Source organism: Nuphar pumila, chromosome 2 (genome assembly GCF_984573655.1).
Source record: "Nuphar pumila chromosome 2, dmNupPumi1.hap1.1, whole genome shotgun sequence".
NCBI lineage: Eukaryota > Viridiplantae > Streptophyta > Magnoliopsida > Nymphaeales > Nymphaeaceae > Nuphar > Nuphar pumila.
In genome coordinates, this window is record NC_143250.1 from 116,856,796 (window position 1) to 116,878,494 (window position 21,699).

Sequence of the window (21,699 nt, forward strand, 5' to 3'; positions counted from 1 at the left end):
ATTTCTACCACCTCCATATCCTCTTCGTCCTCGAGCACCATCACGAATAGAGAGTTGTGTCTGAAAAGCTTGCTCGATTGAAGGAGAATCAAATTGCTTTATACGAAGTTCATGGGATTAAAGTGATCACATTAAACTATCAATGGACAAAGTGGATAAGTCTTTGGATTCTTCTATAGCAATAACAATATGTTCAAACTTGCGTGTTAAGCTTCTCAATATTTTTTCAACAACTCTTTGATCTTCAAGTTTTTCACCATTTACTCACATTTAATTAACAATAGAGAAGACTCGATTGAAAAATGCTTCAATAGTTTCAGATTCTTTCATTTTTAAAGAATCAAATTCACTTCTAAGAGTTTGAAGCCTCATCATTTTTACCTTGTCTTCTCATTTATATGTTATATAGAGAGTATCTCATGCTTCATTTGCCAATTTCGCCGAAGATATCTTTTCGAAAATGCCTTCATCAACAGCTTGATAAATATAGAACAATGCCTTATTGTTCTTTTTTCAGTTTTACTTCAACTTAGTTTGTTGTCATGGAGTGATGCCCTCCATATTGTCAATAATATCGAAGCCACTTTCAACAATGTCCCATAGATCTTGAGAGCCAAAGAATGTCTTCATTTGAATACTCTACTTGTTATAATTTTTTCCAGCAAAGCAAGGAACTTGTTGTTGCACCATATTGTTGGAAGTCATCCTAGCTTTGATACCACTATGTTGAAAATAAAACAACAAACTAGAGAAGAAGATTATTCTCTAGAATAAAAAACACGCAAAAATGGTGCTAGAGAAGGAGAAGGCTAAAAAAGGCTTCAAAACATTCCAACGACTTATCAAAATGATGATACATGACTGCTATATATATAGCATTCAAGCCCAACCAGAATTTAATTACATAATAAATTCTTATCATAGAAAAACTAAAAAGCTATTACATTTTCAAGGAGAAGAAATAAATGAGAGAGAAACCCAAAGAGTTTGCATAGAAAAACTGTAGATAGCTTTAATGTAAAACGAGTTCTCAAAATGAGGAAGGAATACAAAAAGTCTAGCTTATAATTCCAACAAGCCTTAATGTAAAACAAGTTCCCAAAATGAGAGAGGAATACGAAGAGTCTAGCTTATAATTCCAACAAACTAAGAGCTAATCAGAATTCTCCTAAACATTTGCGAAAATCAAAAGGCCTTTGCAAAAAGAGCTGACTAAACATAGGATGCTTTCAATATCAGGCTCGTCTGATAGGTCCGCCGTTTAAGGCGATAAAAAAGCATAAGAAGCCAACAAAAAAAAGGCCTTACCAAGAGAAGAAAACCAGAACTCCGCAATGAGGCTAGCACACTCTGTCGATGAAACTATATGAACAAATGCCTGAAAAAACTGACTAGGAAGAATGTTCCGTACCGATTCTTAGCATACCATTCGAGGAGTCGATATGTTCATATGTTCATTCTCATAACATAATCACGACCTTTGCTGGAAGCAAGACCAGCTGCTTGTTTGGCTGGTGTGAATCTTGTAAAGAGCTCGTTCAAACTTGTGAAATATTCTTGGCAAGCTGAACATGAATTACAGGTGTTAGGCTCAACTCAGCTCGTATAGGCTCATTAACCAAGAACAAATACATGTTACATACATTTTATATCATGGTTGAAGCACTTGGCGTGCAAGAAATAAGCTCAAAGTTCAAGTTCTATTGCATACAACTTTGAAACAATGTATTTATTTTGTAAATGATCAGTTTAAACTTAGCTCAGTAGGTTTAGAGTACAAACTTTATTATTATCTTTAATTTCAAAAAATGTATTTTCTTATAAATGAGTTAGCTCTAGTTCGGCTCGTTTAACTCAAGTTTGCCACGAGCTTGAGCTCAGTTTTAGCTCCTTCCAAGAACCAGCTGAGCTTGGACACCCTATGTTTGGTTTTGTGGGCTCTTTTACCTGCCCTAATGGTGGTAGATATTTCCACTAAAAGCTTAACGTACATTAAACATGCTTATGATAAACATGGTAAGTGCAAAATATTTGGAAATAATGCAGGGGGCAATCTTGTAACTTTCAGCTGCATGTATTTTAACGCCCAAAAAGTACCAACACAACACATCCTCCACTGCCAATGGCGTTAACAGCATCCATGTAATATTCACATAAATAGCCATAACTTGTCATATTTCATGGAAGAACATTTTATGGGGTGGGATATGGATAGTTGTTTTTGGCCAAAGGTGGGGGGGTATTTGTGGTAAATAAAAATAACCATGGTAATCTTTTGAGGGTGGTAATCAGCTAACCAGGAGGTAAGATGCTGTTAACAGTTTCTTTTGAATGAATCTTTGCGTTGGTGCATGCTATATTTAATTGTGAATGCTTATTATGTATACCTATCTTAACGTTCAGACTTGACGCTATTAAAGTTCTACTTCATGTCTGACAAGACCTTTTATGGCCGGCAGGCAGAAGCTTTCTTACACAAGGCTCATTTTCATGATTAAAAATGTCAAATTGTTATAATAATTAATAGGTTTCAGGTGGAAAACGGAAAAAGAAAACTCGAAAAACAATAAAAAAGGAGGAAAAAAAGAAAAAGAGGTAGGGAAGAGATGGTCCATGGGAGAAATGATAGTTTTCTGATTTTAATTTTTAATTATTTTCCCTCTTCTTTTGATCCCCATATGTTTTATGGGTTTCCGTAGAGATGGCAGAGAGACAACGGCAGAGCGTTGCAGTCATAATGCAGCAGCAAACTGCAGAGCAGAGTCTTAGTTTTATTGCACCAAAGATTCTGCTACCAAGAAAAACTCAGCACACCACTCTGCTTGAAATCTCTGGATTATCACAGAGATTAAAGAGAAAAGAGAAGGCAGACTGCTAGTTGTTCTTTACTATTGCTGCTGCTGGTGCTACCACTCACATCATCTTTTTCTTCCTCTTCATTTCCTCTATTTTTATCCTTTTCCAGTTTCTCTCTCTCTAGGTGGGCATTGATTCTACCGAAGGACATGATCAATACAAGGAGCAAACACCCTTTTACTGCATCACAATGGCAAGAACTTGAACACCAAACTCTCATCTTTAAATACATGGTGGCTGGAATCCCTGTTCCTCCTGAACTCTTGCTACCCATAAGAAGAAGTTTTGATTCTATCTCTGCATCCCTTCTTCGTCAACAAACTGGTAAGATCTCTTCTTTTCAACTACTGATCCCTTTCCTTTTTTCTTCCTCTTTTTTTGTGGTTTTGATGATTTGGGCTGTGCTTACATTTAGTTCATTTTGTGATCTGTTGTGGTGTATGGTATTATGTCATGTTGAGTGAAAGATACGGGTTTTCGTTTGTTTGAGTTTCCTTATTCATTTTTTTGGTTTTCAAGTATTTTCTGCTTTTTTTCAGGAGGATGGGGTTGCTTGCAGATGGGACTCGGCAGGAAAGCAGACCCGGAACCTGGCAGATGCAGGAGAACGGACGGGAAGAAATGGAGGTGCTCCAAGGAAGCATTTCCTGACTCCAAGTATTGTGAGCGGCACATGCATAGAGGCCGGAACCGTTCAAGAAAGCATGTGGAAGTGAACCCATCTTCAATAACTCAACCATCCTCTTCATCTTCATCGTCTTCTCTAGTGGCTCCCAATCACCACAGTGTCCCATTTCAAGCATTGCATGACTCAACTTCCTCCTCTTCCTCTCTAACCCTTGGCACAAGATCATACTCTTCATCATATAAGGAATATAGGTATTGCATCTGTACCAGTCCTGGTCTCAAACCCACCACAGAAATCACATTGTTTTGTTAACAAAAGTAGTTGGTTAATGATTAGCTCTTTTGGTTGGCTGAAAACCCACTAAAAATTAACATAGATGTCAAACTGCATATCATTCAATGATGAGATAATAGATACCTTTTGCAGGTATTTTCAAGCACTGAAAGAGGATGTAGATGAGCAAGCCTTCCTCTCAAAAGGTTCAGATGGTTTAAGAAGTGTTGAGGCTTCCTCTCAAGAGAACCAATGGAGTTTAATGCCACTCAAACTTGGCACTCTTGATCAGAAGAAAGACAGGAACGGCTGTGTCCTACAGAATGAAGTCCCACAGTTTATGAAGACTGAAGGTCTTCCAGAACAGCAGCAGCAGCATTGCTTTCTCAGCAGTGATTTTATGGCAGAGCAATCTAGGGACGTTAAAGAAGAGAGGGTGCATGAAGTGCAGCCACTACGGTCCTTCTTTGATGATTGGCCTAAAGCCAGAGATTCATGGTCTGGTTTCCATGGGGATCAATCCAATGATAAGTCTTTCTCGACCACTCAGCTCTCAATTTCCATCCCCATGGCTTCTTCAGATTTCTCATTAACCAATTCATGATTGCTTACAGGTAAATTAATTGCACAGACACCATCTGCAATCAATCCGTGAAATATTGATATATTCATTGAATTTGTCAAAGTAGTTTTTGTATTTTTCATGTCTTTTTGATGTTCAACAAGATTGAACTCTTGCCATGTTTCTCCCTCTTCTTGATTCTTTCAGTTTGTTCTTTTTCTTTTTTGTGGTTCCTCTTTCTGTTCCCCCAAGTCCATGGTTAGCTTATTAATTTGTTGTTTGGATTTCACTTCCGTAATATATCTGCAGATTCGGGTTCTTCCAATAGGTCTTCATCATTCTTATGGGAGCCCCCTCCTGCTCTTGATTCATGTTGTCAAATAGTTTAATTATTATTTACTGTTTTCCACAAACAGGCGGCGTTCAATGCGTTCAGTATACTAGGGTCTTCCACCCTAGTTCTTAATGATTTTTTTTCCTGAAAATTCTGCAAATTTTGGATTCCAACCCGCTGTTTTTTTTTAATGCAGATGATGGAATTCTACTCAACTGTCAGACTTCAGTACTAAACAAGACCCTGCAACAGCTGTGGCTCTACAGGGTCCAGTCAGTCAACTGATCTGCAAGCATATTTAGTCTTCTGCTGTCTGCAATGATTCAGTCTGTTTTTTGCCCCTTTTTTTTTCCACCTTTCTTTTTTGTTCCCGTTTTACTATGAGACCTGCTGCTAGTGAATGTTTGATTGATCTACATGTGCAATAACTGAGAGGGTATTCCTTTTTTTTGGTGATATGAACCACTGAGGAGCACACCATTGCTGTATTGCTGTTAAGGAGCTCAGTGGTGAAATGAGAGCTCACATGATCATATTGTATATGACCAAATTACTGGTTAAATTTCATCACCACTGAGGTGACTGTCGCCTCTCTCACACATTCCAAGCGAGATGCACAGTTCCCAAGTGAGATGTGCGGAGGGGAGACATGGAATGTATACAATATGACCTCATATTTAAAGAAGTAAAGAATTTTCTACCACGTTTTTATAAGTGTCTTAACTCCAGGATAATGCCCTCCCTATGTTAGAAACCATGGTTACACGAATTTAACAGTTGGAATTATAAGAAATTCAGGTAGCCATTTGAGGAGCAATGTGGTCCCTGTATGGTTTGGCCATCGATTCAGGTGAATTGGCCGATACAGATACTCAAGTGAATCATTCTGAATCGACCAAAAAATAATAAAAAACATTACGTGTTAATCATAACGTGACATGTGTTAAAGATATTAAAATAATTTGAAGTATTTTTTGCATCCATTAAAAAAATAGCCGATTCAGGGGTGAAGCGTATCAATTTTCTGCCAACACGATACTGACAACATTGTTGAGGAGTTAAATACTCCTACTGGTCTTTATATGGAGGTTAAAAAAAAACTCTTGCTGACCATTTGTCGACTTTCTTTGATTTGAGATATGCTTGCTCATGTTAATGCCAAGAATGCCAATTTTCATTGAGAAAGGCAGGCAGCAGAGGTAAAAATAAATGCTAGGATAGAAAAATAACATAAGAAAGCCTGATGATAGAGAGGGAGGATCAGGTGCAATGTGATTTGATCACTTTTAGTGTGCTGTTACACTTGATCACCCTCCATCTTTGGGATACAGACTGTCAGCTGTAAGACCCAACAGCAGATGGTGGGTGATCAAATGCAGCAGCACACCAAGTGTACAATCACATTGCACCTGATCTGCCCTTGATGTGAGAGGCTCCAGAATTTAACACCTTTCACACTACCAATCACGATGAAGAGCGTGCCACCTCTCTCTCCCTAGTGCGTGCTTACACACATTAAGGGTGCGTTTGCATGGTGCAGAAACCTTCGAGTTTCCATGGAAACGCATGACAACCCATGCATTTCTGCAGGCCCCACAACAGCAATGCAAGCAAGGGCTTCCCCTGCGGAAAGGAAGCCCTGCCCGTTCTCAACAGGGGTGGTGGACATTTCGATACCTTTTCAAAGGTAGAAGGCTCTGTGGCATGCTCACTCTAGATGCAAACACACCCTCAGGGCCTGTTGATTTTTAGGAAAACGATCTGTTTTCATATATTCATCCCTTTTTCATTATAGGGATGAATATGGAAATCTCAGATTAGGAATAATTGGGTGATGCAAAAGAAACAAAAAAGTTACAACGAGTGTATTCGATCAATGTGGATCAGATCAGATCCATAATTCAAAACCGATCTGCCCTCTCTAGCTTACAAGAAGCGATATCTATCCGTCAGACAGATGCTTACGTATGCTCCAATTTTGAGTCAAATAGAATGGGTTGGCCTAGCACCCCCCCCCCCCATCTCTCTCTCTCAAAACGTGCAAGGTAAGCAATACATACAAACATAAAACGAATGTTAATATGAGGTTAAAAGAACAGGGAAGCAACATGTAATAAATGAGTTTATCATAATGCGGTTGGATGCAGCAATAAGGCATGCTCTCTCTATATGCGTTTGTAGGTGAGTGAAGAGAAAAATTGTGAACTAGGGAAAAGAAGAAAGAAAAAAGGCAATACCACCGTGAGAAAATTTTGAACACAAAGAGGGAAGCGTGGGGACCATGGTTTTGGAACTTCCCTTGAAAAGGGAAAAACAAAGGGAACCATGGCTTTAACTTTTGTAGTTTTTTATTAAGAAAGGAGAAGGAGAGCTTTGGGAAAGGGGTGAAAGAGTGGGTAGTCTGGAGCACTGTCTGTGATTACTGTCTTTTTTTCACCTTTTCAATTTGGGTTCCCTTTCCCATATGAGCTTGAGCAGGATTTTTTCAAAATCATAGCTCTGTTTCCGTTCAAGAAAAGGTACATACAGGCAAAGAAAGATGAAACTAGACTTTGCCCACTCTTTTCTTTCTTTCATTTTCTTTTAAAGAGCCGTTGTTTTCCTAGGTAGCTAATCTCACGAGTTTTAACAGTCAACTTCAATTGTAGAGATGTTGCCATGGGAAAGAAGCAGCTCCTTGAAAACCCTTGTAGGCTTTTAAGTTGGACAGCCAGCTAGAGCCGATGTCCCTCCATCTGATGCAACTGATAATCCAACAATCAGTTTAAAAATTTTGCCACAGCATATCCTAACATGTTTATCTGTTAAAGTCAATTTCATGGAAATATCAAAGAAAGGATGCCAACTTTTATCCCGTGACAGGATATACTCTATAAAACCCATTGGTTCACTCTTTTCCATCTACTTACCAGAGAGTATAGCCAACAGCCAAAGGACGCTGTTCTTCACCTACCTATTAGATATGTAACTCCATGATGCTCAGTTCAGTGAAGAAGAATAGAAGTACCAAGAAAGTCAGGGATGGCAACTGGTGGGCAACCTTGTAATCACAAGCAGCCTATTTCATATATCATATCAACTTCAAATTAAGCATGCATGAAGCTAGTGACAGAAATTAGCATATTCCCCAAAAACCTGAAGTGGCTATATGACCAATCTTCTGAAATGTTAGCTGTAAAACCTCCAAAACTTCTAGCATCCTGAATGTAGAGCACCTAATTCACTTTGCTTAGGATGTGGATTGACATTGGGCTGCCACAGCAGACGCTCAGGCACAGGCATCAGATCAAGATGCAGAGGTCGATTCTAGGACCCACCCAGTATAACCAAATGTTCACCTTCAATCCATATCGTTCATGGATCAAACATGCTCTCATCATTTTCTCAACTTTGAAAGCTGGGATATTTTGGGGGGCTTTGATAGGAAAAATCTAAGGTCATGGTACTCCATTTCAAATTCACATGCATAGTTCTAAACCTTACAAGAATTGACACAACATGGTGCGGAAGAAATTTACAGCAGAAATATAGGTAGGGGATTTCAAACTTAGATCTTGGGAATTGCTGATCAGGCAGGGGGAAATTCAGCAAAGATATTCATTGAAAAGATTAGGCACTGTTCATTTATCTGAGAGGAAATCCAGTTTGATTTCACTGCTAAAACTGCATGCTAGGCAGTTTAATCTAGTTTTTATTTTCAAGCATCTGCAGAAAAGAAACAGTTAAACCACAGTCATGCTATTAAGGATTTTTTTATACATCTTTAGATTCGCCAACATGGTTCACACTAAAAAATCTGATGGGTGTATTACGGAATGGAAAGCCTCAACCCAAGATAAGGCAACTAAAAATGCAATAACAATTATAGGTGCTGTTTTGGCAATTGTCTTGATACTTTCACTAAGTTATCCAATGCCAGGACATGGACATTGATGGATGGTTCACTTACAAGTAAATAACTTTTGAAGGCCTAAAAAATGCAGCATTAAAAATTTCCATCTTGGAATTAGATCGATTTTATTATAAGAGTGAAAAACACATTACCAAAATAAGCAGAAAGTCCAGGTATAACAACTATGGTTGTCTACACTTATAACACAAAATCAACATCTTAAGCAGACAAAATAGGCTCATTAAACATTTGATTAGACAATCTATGCAGTTATCAGTGCACCTAGGCTGTCTAGACCAATACCTTTTGCACAGATCCAGAAACATACTAACCATTATACACATAAAAGAAATGGGGATAATCATCACAGAAAAACCTTGTCTTTATAACTTCTTTCATAATGACATTTCTATTGGTATTTCATAAAATTTTAGATTTGATTTGCCCCTAAAGATGCATAATAAAATGCCACTCATGTCCATAAAAAGTGCGTAACCCTCCCCAAACAGTTTCATGATTTTACTTATTTAACTACAGAAGTTATTTCAAAAGGCACATCCCTCATAATTATCTGGTACCTGTTAAATACCCAATGAAAATGAAAACAATCTTTTATCCAAATAACTTTTCTTCTTTTTGTTGCTTCCTTTCAAACCCAAGTGTTCTCTCTCTCTCTCTCTCAGAAAAACACTGACAAAAAACAGAAGGGAAAGAGAGAGGTTTTGTTGATGTGATCTATGCAATGATTTGGTGGCAAATAAATGATGTGATTGGTGATTTTGGGAAGGCAGAATTTTCTTGATGTTGGCTTCCCCCTTTCCTAATTTTATTTTTTTATTTTTTCTGAACCTTTCTAGTAACATATGCACATAAATGACAGCAAGTTTGTAAGCACCAGCACCATAAATGGAAAAAGATCAACCATCACCACCAAAAAAATTGTGCACCGGCCACCACCTCTAAAAATTGGAAAAAGTTTTATCACCTATGAAGTTGGAGATAGTTTTCAACTTAAAACAAGAATAAAACCAGAGATGAGATGTTAGACATCTACCTAGGAAAACATTAAAGTAGGCTTGCCTTCAGTTGAAAAATACAAACCTAGTAACTTTTCAGATTGGATATTACATAACACTGCCTTTCATCGTCCATCACTTCATTACCATTTATGTTATCACCAATTATAAACTTATGATTTATGAAAAAGCTTAAGGCCTGTTTGAATAATGTTTTCCCAAGATACTTTTAGATAAATTCAATTTTCAAAACTAGTTTATTAATAACTAAATTTTCAAAACATTATTTACCACTCAGTGTTCTTGAAGTGTGTTTATATAATATTATTTTTTGAAATTAATTCTATAATTTTTATTAAAATTCCCTCTCTCTCACTCTCCCCTTGTTGAGGGTCTCCGCAACTATTCTAACATGGATACCGGGACCTTGGTGTCCATATTGGGCACTGGTATCAGGATGTGGCAAGATGGTCCGGCATTGACTCTCTCGTTAGAGCTGGAAAAGGTTCGACTGCTGGTCAAGTTTTGTTTTTTCTTCCACATCACCCATGTCAATTTCTCCCTCTGCTCTTCATGAGACCCTCCTCTCCCAGGATGCTACCTCGTCCCCCTTTTCTTTCATTGGGTCAGACACCTAATTCTCTCCTACTTCCCATGGGGCCATCCACTCAACTTTCCTCCCAAACGCACCCATCTCATCACTAGCTTCCAGCCTTTCCCACTCTCCCAGCCATTGCCCAAGCTATGCCGTCTCCACCTTGCCAACACCTCTCTCTCTCTCTCTCAATATATATATATATATATATATATATATATATGAGAATGGGGATTATGCTGCCCCTTTTTCATTAGGTTACCATTAGGACCCATTAAAATCATAGTTTTAGGTGTTTTATGCTCAATCCGAACTGTTAGATGTTTTTATTCTTGTTTACTCAATAGAGAACATGTATTTGATCTTTATGCTTAGATGTGTATTTTAAAGACAAAAAAAATCAACGGCTGATATTGTACTAAAATTTGATGATAAAATATTCATATTTGTACATCAAATCAAGTTGAAAGAAAGTTTTTTTCTCAATAAATAAGCAATGATAAGCACATCTAATGGTTCAGATTGAACATAACACACCTAAAACTATGATTTTCGGAGAGTCCTAATATGGGGACCTAACGAAGAAGGGGGAACATGATCCCCGTTCTCTCTCTCTCTCTCTCACAATATATATTTATATTTGTTACAATCATTTGTGTGTATAAACACTTAGCAAACCACTTTTTTTTTGTGGATTTGACCCCATGGATTTGATTTACAACCTCTTTTGAGTGGGAACCTGCTTTTGAATCGCCGGAATCGGACCTATGTACAAGTTTTTTGGGTGACACAAAAATCATTGGTTATAAAAGCACTGATTTTTTCTGATTCAAAAAACATGCTTTTTCATCGAAAAAACATTATCCAAATGTTGATTCCCACTAAATCGACCATGTTGAACACATCTACGAGGTTAGATTGAGTCAAAACAACTTGGATCATGAGATTTTAACTAGATTATAGGTACATTCAACTGTATTAAAATATATATATTCTATGAGGTTAGATTGAGTCAAAACAACTTGGATCATGAGATTCCAACTACCCTTTAAAGTAACCTTTTTGTAATCTCTACTATGATGTTTGCTCATTCTGCAAACTTTAACATTTAATATTTTACCAGTCAATGACCAATCTGCCCTTACTCAAAATCTACCAGTACATTTTCCTGTCCTTGTATTCGTCAACCGTTGCCCAACAGCATTTGACGACTAGAAAAGTTACCTTAAATATGCATCCGGTGTTCATCCAAACTACAAAAACCTACCATCCAACATGGCTACAAGTTTAACCCATTTTCTTGCTCCAAGTTTGACTTGAACTCTTGCAGCTTCTATTGGAAAACAAAATCTTTCAAGTGTTGTTTTCCTGCATACAGCGGTGCACTTTCAATGGTGTTTTTATCAGCAAATTCAGTGGCATACTGTAGAAGCCATTGTTCAGCAGTTACAATGAATTCTTTATGAGAGAAATCAACATGAAGGGCTTTATAATAGTCAGAGAAGCCAAACAACAAGAGAGAGAGAGATGCCCATGATGATGGATGACATATTTTTGGTAGATGGATACAGTTTTAATGATTTTTTGGTGGGCAATCCATAGGTTAGGATAACAGATAGTCTCTGAGTGTGAAACTATTTTGGGTTTGGACAAATTGAGTAGGTTCTCATGCCCCGGTGAACTTTTCCAGCGGAAATATGCAAGGTTGGGCTACCGGCAGGTAGATGCAAGGATAGGAAAAGGGAATTTGTTGTTTTTGAGGAAAGTTAGATTGGCCTTAATTGTTAAAAACTAAATAAAAAAGTGTAGACAGAAAATGACCAAAACCCCAAAGAAAATTATAAAAAAGTTACATTAAAGGGTATATGGTGTCTTAAAATCTTTTGTGCATGTTAATAAAATGCACAAACAGTTGTGCATTGTAACACTTCCCCTATATATATTCTTGTGGAGATCCTATTTCAATGAGATCTGGCGTAAAACAAATATTGAGATTTATTTCTATCCTTTGTTGAATCTTTTTCATGGCTTGATAGATAATTTATTAAGTCAATGATCTTTTTCCATGTTTTATAATACGGTTAACCAACATTAACTAATCTATCATGATAAATTAGATTGGATTTTGCAGTTTTTTCTACTACAGTACCTTGATGTGAAATGAGAATGAAAAAGGTTAAGAATTGGTTTTATAAGGGCTAAAAATGAATCACTTATTTTGAATTTTTCTCCCCATATTGTAGGGTGTTTCGAAAGATATGAAAGATCGCCCTCCAAGCCATACATACGACTTACCACTGAAGTGTATATATATAAAACTGGTTACTAATAGGGTTTGGGTGTGTATTCTCTTTGCTCTTTTGCTTTCTCTAGAGGAATGAGCATGTAATTAATTAGTGATAAAATTTGTTTGGCTTCCAAAGTCCATTCATCGATGAGCCATTCCCTATATTGTTTTTTGTTCCTTCTCTTGAATTGAACCACTCTTTCGGTACTGTTTCTCTCCCTCCGTTGTAGCAGACTAGCGGATCTAGTGGTCAATGATTGTTCAAACTTGGTAAAGGTTGTTGTGGCACTTGCAGTAGGATAGAGGACTTATCGCAATGCCTGCAGACCGATTTACGATGTCTCTGTCACTGACATTCATCAAGCAGGCCATGTGGATTAGCCAAGGTCTTCTCTGGCTAATGAGACCTTGATCTCGAAGCCTTCGAAGTATCTTTTTTATAGGCGCCTCTATACATATGGGCAATTCACTATGGAAAGATCCTGCACAATGTCCCCCTCCTTCCCTTGCCACCTTCCGACCCGCCAGAGTATTCCATGAGAACTTTCGAATGCACAAGTTGATTATGAGACTGCCTGTTGAACGTCATATGGCACGTTGCTCCGACCTAGGCTATGCAAGAACTTGATCTCCCTTGATCCTTGCCGGATGTGCTTGATGTAATATACACCCACTTTTTGACTTCTTACTCCAACTGTTCCAAGAGTCTTCGCTAGAACCGCGTTCAGTAGACTCCTTGTTTTGCTCATTTGCTTCGTCAGTTGCTGGATCAGGATACCAAACCTTAGGTCCCTCAACTTGAAATGGATGGCAGAGTATAGGTGGCAAGCAATTATATGAATACAATGCCTTACTCCTAAACGCTTCTCAAACTCTCGAAAAAATGGTATGGGAGCCATCCTCGGAGGGACTTCCAGAATGCCCGTACTGGGGAATTCTACTTCGTGCAACTATGGTTGTTGATCCTGTTAAGACTACCCCGAGGTTTAGGTCGGATTGTAGGAAGTGGGTGATACATTTTTGTATTCTATGATAAGCTCTACGATACCCATGATTCCCAGCAGTGAGTTGTTGGCGTATCGCGCGTAACAAATCCTAATTAAGTATGGGTAATTGAGAGGGGCCTGCTTATCTACTAGGTGTCTCTCTGACCTGAGAACTAGTATTGGATGCTCTTTACCCAACAAAAGTGAATGCTTTTTCTCCAGAGTTTGATTGGTCATCAATACAACCTATCCTTAATAGAACCAATCTGATTCCCTGAACAATCAAAATTTCATGCTTTTGTCAAATCCTCCCTATCTCCTGATCAAGCTTGTGTGGGTAGATGTTGCCTGGTAGGGCTGATAGGGGTACACTGTGAGGGACAAAACAAGGGCCCTTCTCACCTCCTACGAGTCATCCAATGGAAAGGATTTATGAGGTAAAAGAACTTGGGATCATAGATCTCTTCCTTACTGATTGGGATGAGTCGATGTCAGTCAATGGTGTGAAAACACTTCTGGATGTTGAATTCCAAAAACCAGTGAGAGGTTCCTATTTTTATTTGATCTGTCTGCCATAAACCACAACTTTTGAATGAAGGGCAAGCCCCACAAAGCGGTATGCAAGTACTTTCTTCACTTCAGTGGCTAATTCTTATGATAGGGAGGGGTTCAGAATATTACTTTCTTTAGGAACCTTCCTCTTTGGCCCCGTTTGATGGTAGGAGAAAAGATTTGAATAAACTTTATATGGATAAAGTTTATCCAGATAAAAAGTCTGATGTCTCTACATCAGACTTTTTTCTTCTAAACAAGTGGATAAAACTTGTCTAAAAAGAGGAAAACTTTCCCATGTTTGTTTTGGACTTGGTGAAATGCATAGCTGCCACCTATTCTAGGAGAATTTTCTTCTTCAACAGAAGTTTGTCTTGCAATCAAATGGGAGCCTTTAGGAAATAACAACTTGGCTTTCATTGTACAAAGCGATAGGAGATCAGGTTTTGAATGGAACAAAAGATACTATTATTTGAAGATACACGAAAGGTGGAAATTTCACAGTGAAGTTATATTATACATCTCTCTTAGAGCATTCTAATGCACTCTTCAAAAGAAGGCTTCATAGGGTCCCAACCCAAATCTGAGGGCAGTGTTTTTCACTTGGTTAATAAGGCTCCCACCCGAAAAAATCTAAAATATCAAGGATTTCACTTGTCAAGCTACTGCTGTATGTAAGGTTTAGAAGGGCAGTTGGCCCAGATGGTATACCTATCGAGGCTTGGAAATGCTTGGGAGAGAAAGGTTTAGAATGGTTGACAAATCTTTTTAACTTGATTTGGCGAACAAGTAAGATGCCTAATGAGTGGAGGAAGAGTACTTTGGTGCCTTTATATAAGAATAAGGGTGATATACAAGATTGCACAAACTATCGTGGTATAAAACTCATGAGTCATACTATGAAACTTTGGGAGAGGGTGATTGAGTCTAGGTTGAGGAAGGTTGTCATGATATCGGAGAATCAATTTGGTTTTATGCCTGGAAGATCAACTATGGAAGCTATACATCTTCTTAGACAACTTATTGAAAGATATAGAGAGAGGAACAAAGATTTGCATATGGTTTTTATTGATTTAGAGAAGGCATACGATAGAGTACCTAGGGACGTTCTCTGGTGGACAGTGATGAAAAAAGGTGTTTCTCTCAAGTACATTAGTATAATTAAAGATATGTATGAAGGAGTAGTAACCAATGTCCGCACTTGTGGAGGGGTGACAACCAATTTTCCGATAACGGTTGGGTTACATCAAGGATCTGCTTTAAGCCCTTTCCTATTTGCGATAGTGATGGATGAGCTTACGAGATCAATTCAAGAAAATGTACCGTGGTGTATGTTGTTTGCTGATGATATTGTTTTGATTGATGAGTCTAGAGCTGGGGTTAATGCTAAGTTAGAATTATGGAGACAGACATTGGAAGCTAGAGGTTTTAAGTTGAGTAAGAGTAAGACTGAATATATAGAATGTCGGTTTAGTAAGCAACGAAGTAGTGATGGGAGTGTAGTGAAACTTGGTGAGCAAGATATACCGGTGAATGATTATTTCAAATATTTGGGATCCATCATTCAAAAGTATGGAGAAATTGATGGAGATGTAAATCATAGGATAAAGGTTGGGTGGATGAAATGGAAAAGTGCTACTGGAGTGCTGTGCGATCGTAGAATGCCATTGCGGTTGAAGGGAAAGTTTTATAGGACGACTATTAGACCCGCTTTACTATATGGTACGGAATGTTGGGCTGCCAAGAGACATCATATTCAAAAAATGAGTGTAGCTGAGATGCGGATGCTTAGATGGATGTGTGGAAATACAATAAAAGATAAGATTCGGAACGAAGAGATACGTAAGAAGGTTGGTGTTGCACCCATTGAAAATAAGATGCGAGAGAATCGTTTACGGTGGTTTGGACATATTCGGCGAAGGCCTAATGATGCTCCAGTTAGAAGGTTGGAGAAATGGGAAAATATATTAGTTAAAAGAGGTCGGGGTAGGCCTAGGAAGACTTGGATGGAGATGATAGGAAAGGATATGAATGCTTTGAACCTCACCGAGGACATGGCGTTGGATAGAAATGATTGGAGGAAAAGGATTCATGTGGAAGACCCAAAATGAATTTCTTTTTTGGTTCATATCGCTGACCCCAATTGTTTTGGGATGAAGGTGTAGTTGTTGTAAGCTACTGCTGTATGTGTTCCAATGCTGAAGAGACCTCTTGGAACTTTTGGGCCTGCAGCTCCTTCTTAAAACTTCTCCAATTAGCCTGTCCTGAATGACATTTCAACAATCTCACTATAAAATCTGTTAGAGACTTAGTGTTGGCAGCATGGCTTCACGGTAAAGTCAAGAAGTGGAGAAGGATATGGAGGTGGTGGTTGATTTTGACTTGATGGCAGAATTGGGGTGAGAGGAACAAAAGAATCTTCAAGAGGGAGGAAAAGGACACATGGCAGAATCTAATTGCAGTATTTTTTTTTTGCCAAAGCCCAGCGGCCTGATCAGAATATGGACTGGATACTGTAAACCAGACATGCGTATTTAACTTTGTCATTTTTCTTTCCTGTTGGCATATAATTTTCTATCTTGTATTTGTCTGCTAGTGATTTCTCATCACCATTTTTTTTATAGGCACCATGATTTTTAATGAGCTTTTTCCTTAAAAAAGGGGAAATCAACCATGCTTTTAGTTTCTTGCCATTTCTTAAAATATATTCCTAGACCACTTCACCCCCATGTTTGTCTTCACATGATTCTTTGCTTTTGCACTCACCAGGAATTTCTATTGCATGTCAAGCATGTCAAGCATGTCTATCTTTTGAATTTGAATTGAAATTTTCTCTGAATTTGTATTCCAATTTCGCTCTCCTTAACTTTGTACCTTTTCTATCAATTTCGTTATGCTATCAGATTTTGAGTTTAATTCTTGCATTGTGCAAAGTATACTGAGAGCGAACCTAAGAACCAATACAAAATACTTAATGACTCTAATGCTTCAATAATATTCAATTTGCATAAGAAGAATCCTTGCTCCAAGGAGGGTATGCAAACATGATGTCTAAAATGCTCCTGAAGGCCCATGGCTATTGAAAGCCAGAGAAGAGCCGCCAGTCACAACAAACAAGAAACAAAGTTATAAACAGAGGAAAACACAGAATATTCTTATCGTCTCACGACTTAAGAAGCTAGGGAATAACATTTAGATCAAGTTCAAGTGCAGTTTATTTGCTTGGTAGCTGAAGTGGATCAAAAGAAAAAAAACAGGTCCCAGGTGTGGAATTTCACTCAGTTCTTTGCGGTGTCGAAGTCAAGTAGCATCTTCATAATGTATACAAACTTTCTTTTTTAATATGTTTCCCATAGAAACTTTAGATTTGCTAAGGGAAGGGAAAAAGGAAGTCCTAAACCTATAAGCATGTTATGTGTAATGGAACTGGAAGAACCCTGAAAACCTTCAGAACATAAAATGGGAAGAAAATGGCAAGAGACATGAACTAGTAGATATTCTGATCCCTACCACATGCGGATGAAGAAACAATTATGAATGGATGGGATCTCGATCTTACACTTTTTCAGTGCATTCCCTCACATTCTTGCCATTGGTTAGTATTTTAGCCAACAACGAGATAATTCTAACGATACCAAATACAAAAAGAAACCAGCACAACATGAACTCATTGATAGCAGAAAATTATGCAAAAGCTAAATGTAAGAACCAAAACTCTCTACAACATATCTCAAAGATGAAACAAATATGCTTTACAATTCAATAAGCTAAACCAATTTTTCTACAATCATATAATTTAATTCCAATAGATCCAAACACCATGCAGGCCAAGGGAACCTGTCAATCAACATTGTTAGGAAATATATAACACGAAAAAAATGGAGGATCCATGAACAAAAAACACGAAGACAAGAAGCAAAAATCTTGTTCTCTTGCTACTGACCAATTTACAAAGAAAACTTACAAATACCCCTCCATCACAAAGTAGATAAATTCCATGAAATAAAAAAAAGAAAGAAAATCTCGCAATTGCTAGCCTTCTCAATCGGAAGTCGCGAGAACTTACACAAGCACAGAATCAAGCAATGCCTTTATCCACAATTCCAGGTATCTGCCGTCTTTTGAAGGTCAAAAAGGACACAACCATAACTTGCAGAGCTCCGGCTACCCCTAAGAACCAGATCCCGACTTTCTTCGCCAGACGCTTCCTATGGTCCCGGGTTCCGGTAGGCAAACGACCCTTTCCCTTGCCATCTGAGCGAGGCTTCTGCCTTTTAGGCGACTTCTTTGAGGAATTTTTGTAGGTATTACCGCTATGAAGCACCGGAGGAGGCTGATGTACAGAGGGCGGCGGCATATACCGAGAGGGTGGCCTCGGAGGCGCAAGTAAGGAAGAAGAATGTGATGAAACAGGAGGGGAAGACGACGAACCACCCTTCGGTCCACTCTGAGACGAAGAGTCCAGGGCCAGAGTGGAACAAATCGAGATCGCGGACACCCAGATGAGAAGGAAGAAGGGTGTCATCAATTGAGGTCTCAAGGAAACAGCTTATCGCCCCAATTCCAAATCTGGGTGGCCCTCGTTCTCAGAGAGTGGCCGTCGGAGAGAAGTGGGTGAGGCCTAAACTTGCATAATTTTTCCTTCTCCTCACCCTGCTGCCTAGCTTAAAGGGACTCCCCGACGTGCACGGTCTTCCTCTCGTACAGAGAGAGAGAGAGAGAGAGAGAGAGAGAGAGAGAGAGAGAGAGAGAGAGAGAGTCTGTGTGGAAAAAATGAGGTGGGATTCAACGGCTGATGGCCGCCAAGGAGAGAAATTGAAGGTGGGGACAAGGAATTGTTCAAGTGAACGATTAAATTTAAGGAGCATTGGGGGTGACCATGATTGATCACCAAAGCCAGGGGTGTCAACGGGTAGGATCGGTTCGAACACAGGTAAGATCGAATCTGGATCTAATTCAAGGTGCTGGTACTGCGTTTGGTTTCGGATCCATTCAAACCCACCGTAAGAGAAACCATACTTTGGGGTCATATAAGGATTACATGAACCAGACCTACACATCTACTCGGTAAAATAGTAGCTTTTAACTTTTTTACATTGAAAAATTGCAGATTGAAATTCAGATCAGGCATGGGCTGGTATGAAGTTTCACAAATCATACCGGCTCCATATATTAATCAGACCTTTTGAGTCTGACTCGGATTCTAACAGGACTTCCTTCTTTATCACCAAACCATAATCCTATAGAGTTTAGTTCGGTTAGGTTCCAAGTCAAACCTGATCCATTGATACCCCTAACTAAAGGTCATCCTTATGAGCGGATTTATCTTGACTTAGTATGAAAGAGGTTTTTAAGTCAACCATGATTAGAGGAAGTGTGCTCTTATTCTAATTAAGGGGCCTTCATATATATAATATGAGAACTGAGAATATGAGAACTAATGTGTGAATCACTATTTTCATGGATTTTTTATTCTTTTCTCTTGAATCTAACTGAACCGATGTGATCTACATGCTTGGTTTTATAAGAACCTGCTCTTGAATCATTCTATTTTGGTGCATAAATGTGATTTTTTTAAGGTTTTAAAATCAATGTCTCATATTCTTCATAAATATTCAAGCATTCAAAAACCATATTTTTTTTTATCAAAAATACATGATCCAATGGTTGATTCCTAGCAAATTCACCATGTCAAGCACATCCACAATGGTTGGATTTGCAAAAAAAGTGCTAGAAATGCTCATATTTCTAGTTCTGGTATTTTAGTTATATATATATATATATATATATATATATATATATATATATATATATATATATATATGAGTAATGGGTAGGTACTAAATGAAATATGCTAAATGAGTTTTTTCGGTTTCGTTTTATTTTTAAATTATGATCATACATATGTGATCTATGCACTTGATTTTATAGGGATCAACTCTTGAAGTGTTCGATTCCGAAGCATGGGTGAACTTTTATAAGGTTAAAAAATCAAGGGTTCATAATCTTTGTAAATTTTCAAGGCTCCAAATATCATTTTTTTCATCGAAACACATGATCCAGGTATGGATTCCTTGTAACGACCATGCCCGACACATTTATGGTGTTGGAACTGCAAAAAAAATATCAAAAGAGCATAAAAACCCATTTAGCATGTATCATTTAGTATATTTCATTTAACACCTTGCCATTACTCATATATATATATATATATATATATATATATATATATATATATATATAGAGAGAGAGAGAGAGAGAGAGAGAGAGAGAGAGAGAGAGAGAGAGTACCCTCTTGTGATACGTGCATGATGGGTTTTTTGACTCTTTCAAAGTTCTTTTGTAGTTTTGACCCCATAAATGTGTTGGGCATGGCCGATTTATGAAGAATCCAAGACTAGATCATGTATTTTTGATGAAAAAATAATATTTGGAGCCTAAAAAATTTACAAAAATTTTGGACCGTTGATTTTTTTAACCTTATAAAAACCCACCTATGTATCAAAATTGAACACTTCAAGAGATGATCCCTATAAAATCAAATACATAGATCACATCTGTATGGTTAGAATTTAAAAATAAAATAAAAAAATCTGAAAAACCCATCAAGTATGTATCACAAACACCTAATGCTCAAGCACCTACGCTCTACTCTCTCTCTCTCTCTCTCGCTCTCTCTCTCTATATATATATATAGTAACAAAATATGATAACTAATGTGTGAACATCGATTTTCATGAATTTTGTGTTCTTTTCTCTTGAATCTAACAATACGGATTTGATCTGCTTGGTTTTATAAGAACCCGCTCTTAATCCATCCAATTTTGATGCATAAATGAGATTTTTTAAGGCTTTAAAATTAATGGCTAATAATCTTCATAAATATTCAAGCATTCCAAAATTACATTTTTCATAAAAAATAAATGATCTAATAGTTGGTTCCTAGCAAATTCACCGTGTCAAGCACATCGACATGGTTGGATTTGCAAAAACAGTGTTGGAAATGCCCATATTTCGAATTCTCATATTCTAGTGACCATATATATATATATGGTGGATGTTTATGATCTTTCGTCTACCACTCTTTTTTTTTGAAAGAACTACCACCATTTCTTCCCTGCTTGGAAACTAGTAGCTGGGATAGGAAATGCCATTTGAAGAAGTGGGGACGAAACTGCCAAATCCTGGATTTATGAGGTGGTAGCTCGGGATTCCATTCTTTAGTGCAAATACAAAGGTGAGAGGACCTCACTTTCCATCCCAAATGCATAAACATCCATCCCAATGAAACAATTTCGAAATGACCACCACAAGGTAGTTTGACCAAGTTTTTGCCAAATGCATTAACTCATATCCTATCTCCTAGTTTCCAAACAGGTATGAGCTCATGAATCATAAGTCTTTCTTTTATCAAAATGGAGCATCATGTGATGAGGTTTCACAAAACCGTACCATGCATGGCTATCAAGGTTGCATGGCTTCACTTATTTGAAAAGAAAAGTTGCTTGGCTTAGGGGTAGAGACAAGAATTTAAGTTAAGGTGGGCACAAATGCATCCTAAAAAGAACTAATAATTTTTGTGATAAGTGTAAAAAAAACTTGAAGAACTACAAAGTGCCATATTCATAATTAGGAACCTTGGTTGAAACTAAACAACATATTTTCAATAATAAAGATAAATATTTAATAACTTAATAATATCATAATAACATACATGT

The 21,699-nt window shown here is 37.8% G+C and overlaps 2 pseudogenes; one reads left to right on the forward strand and one right to left on the reverse strand.

Annotated features, from left to right (window-relative positions):
- The first annotated feature begins 2,686 nt into the window (after positions 1–2,686).
- On the forward strand, positions 2,687–4,361 carry LOC149846872 (growth-regulating factor 5-like; annotated as a pseudogene).
- An 8,241-nt stretch (positions 4,362–12,602) lies between these two features.
- LOC149846873 (uncharacterized) lies at positions 12,603–13,666 on the reverse strand (annotated as a pseudogene).
- Between the last annotated feature and the right edge of the window lie 8,033 nt (positions 13,667–21,699).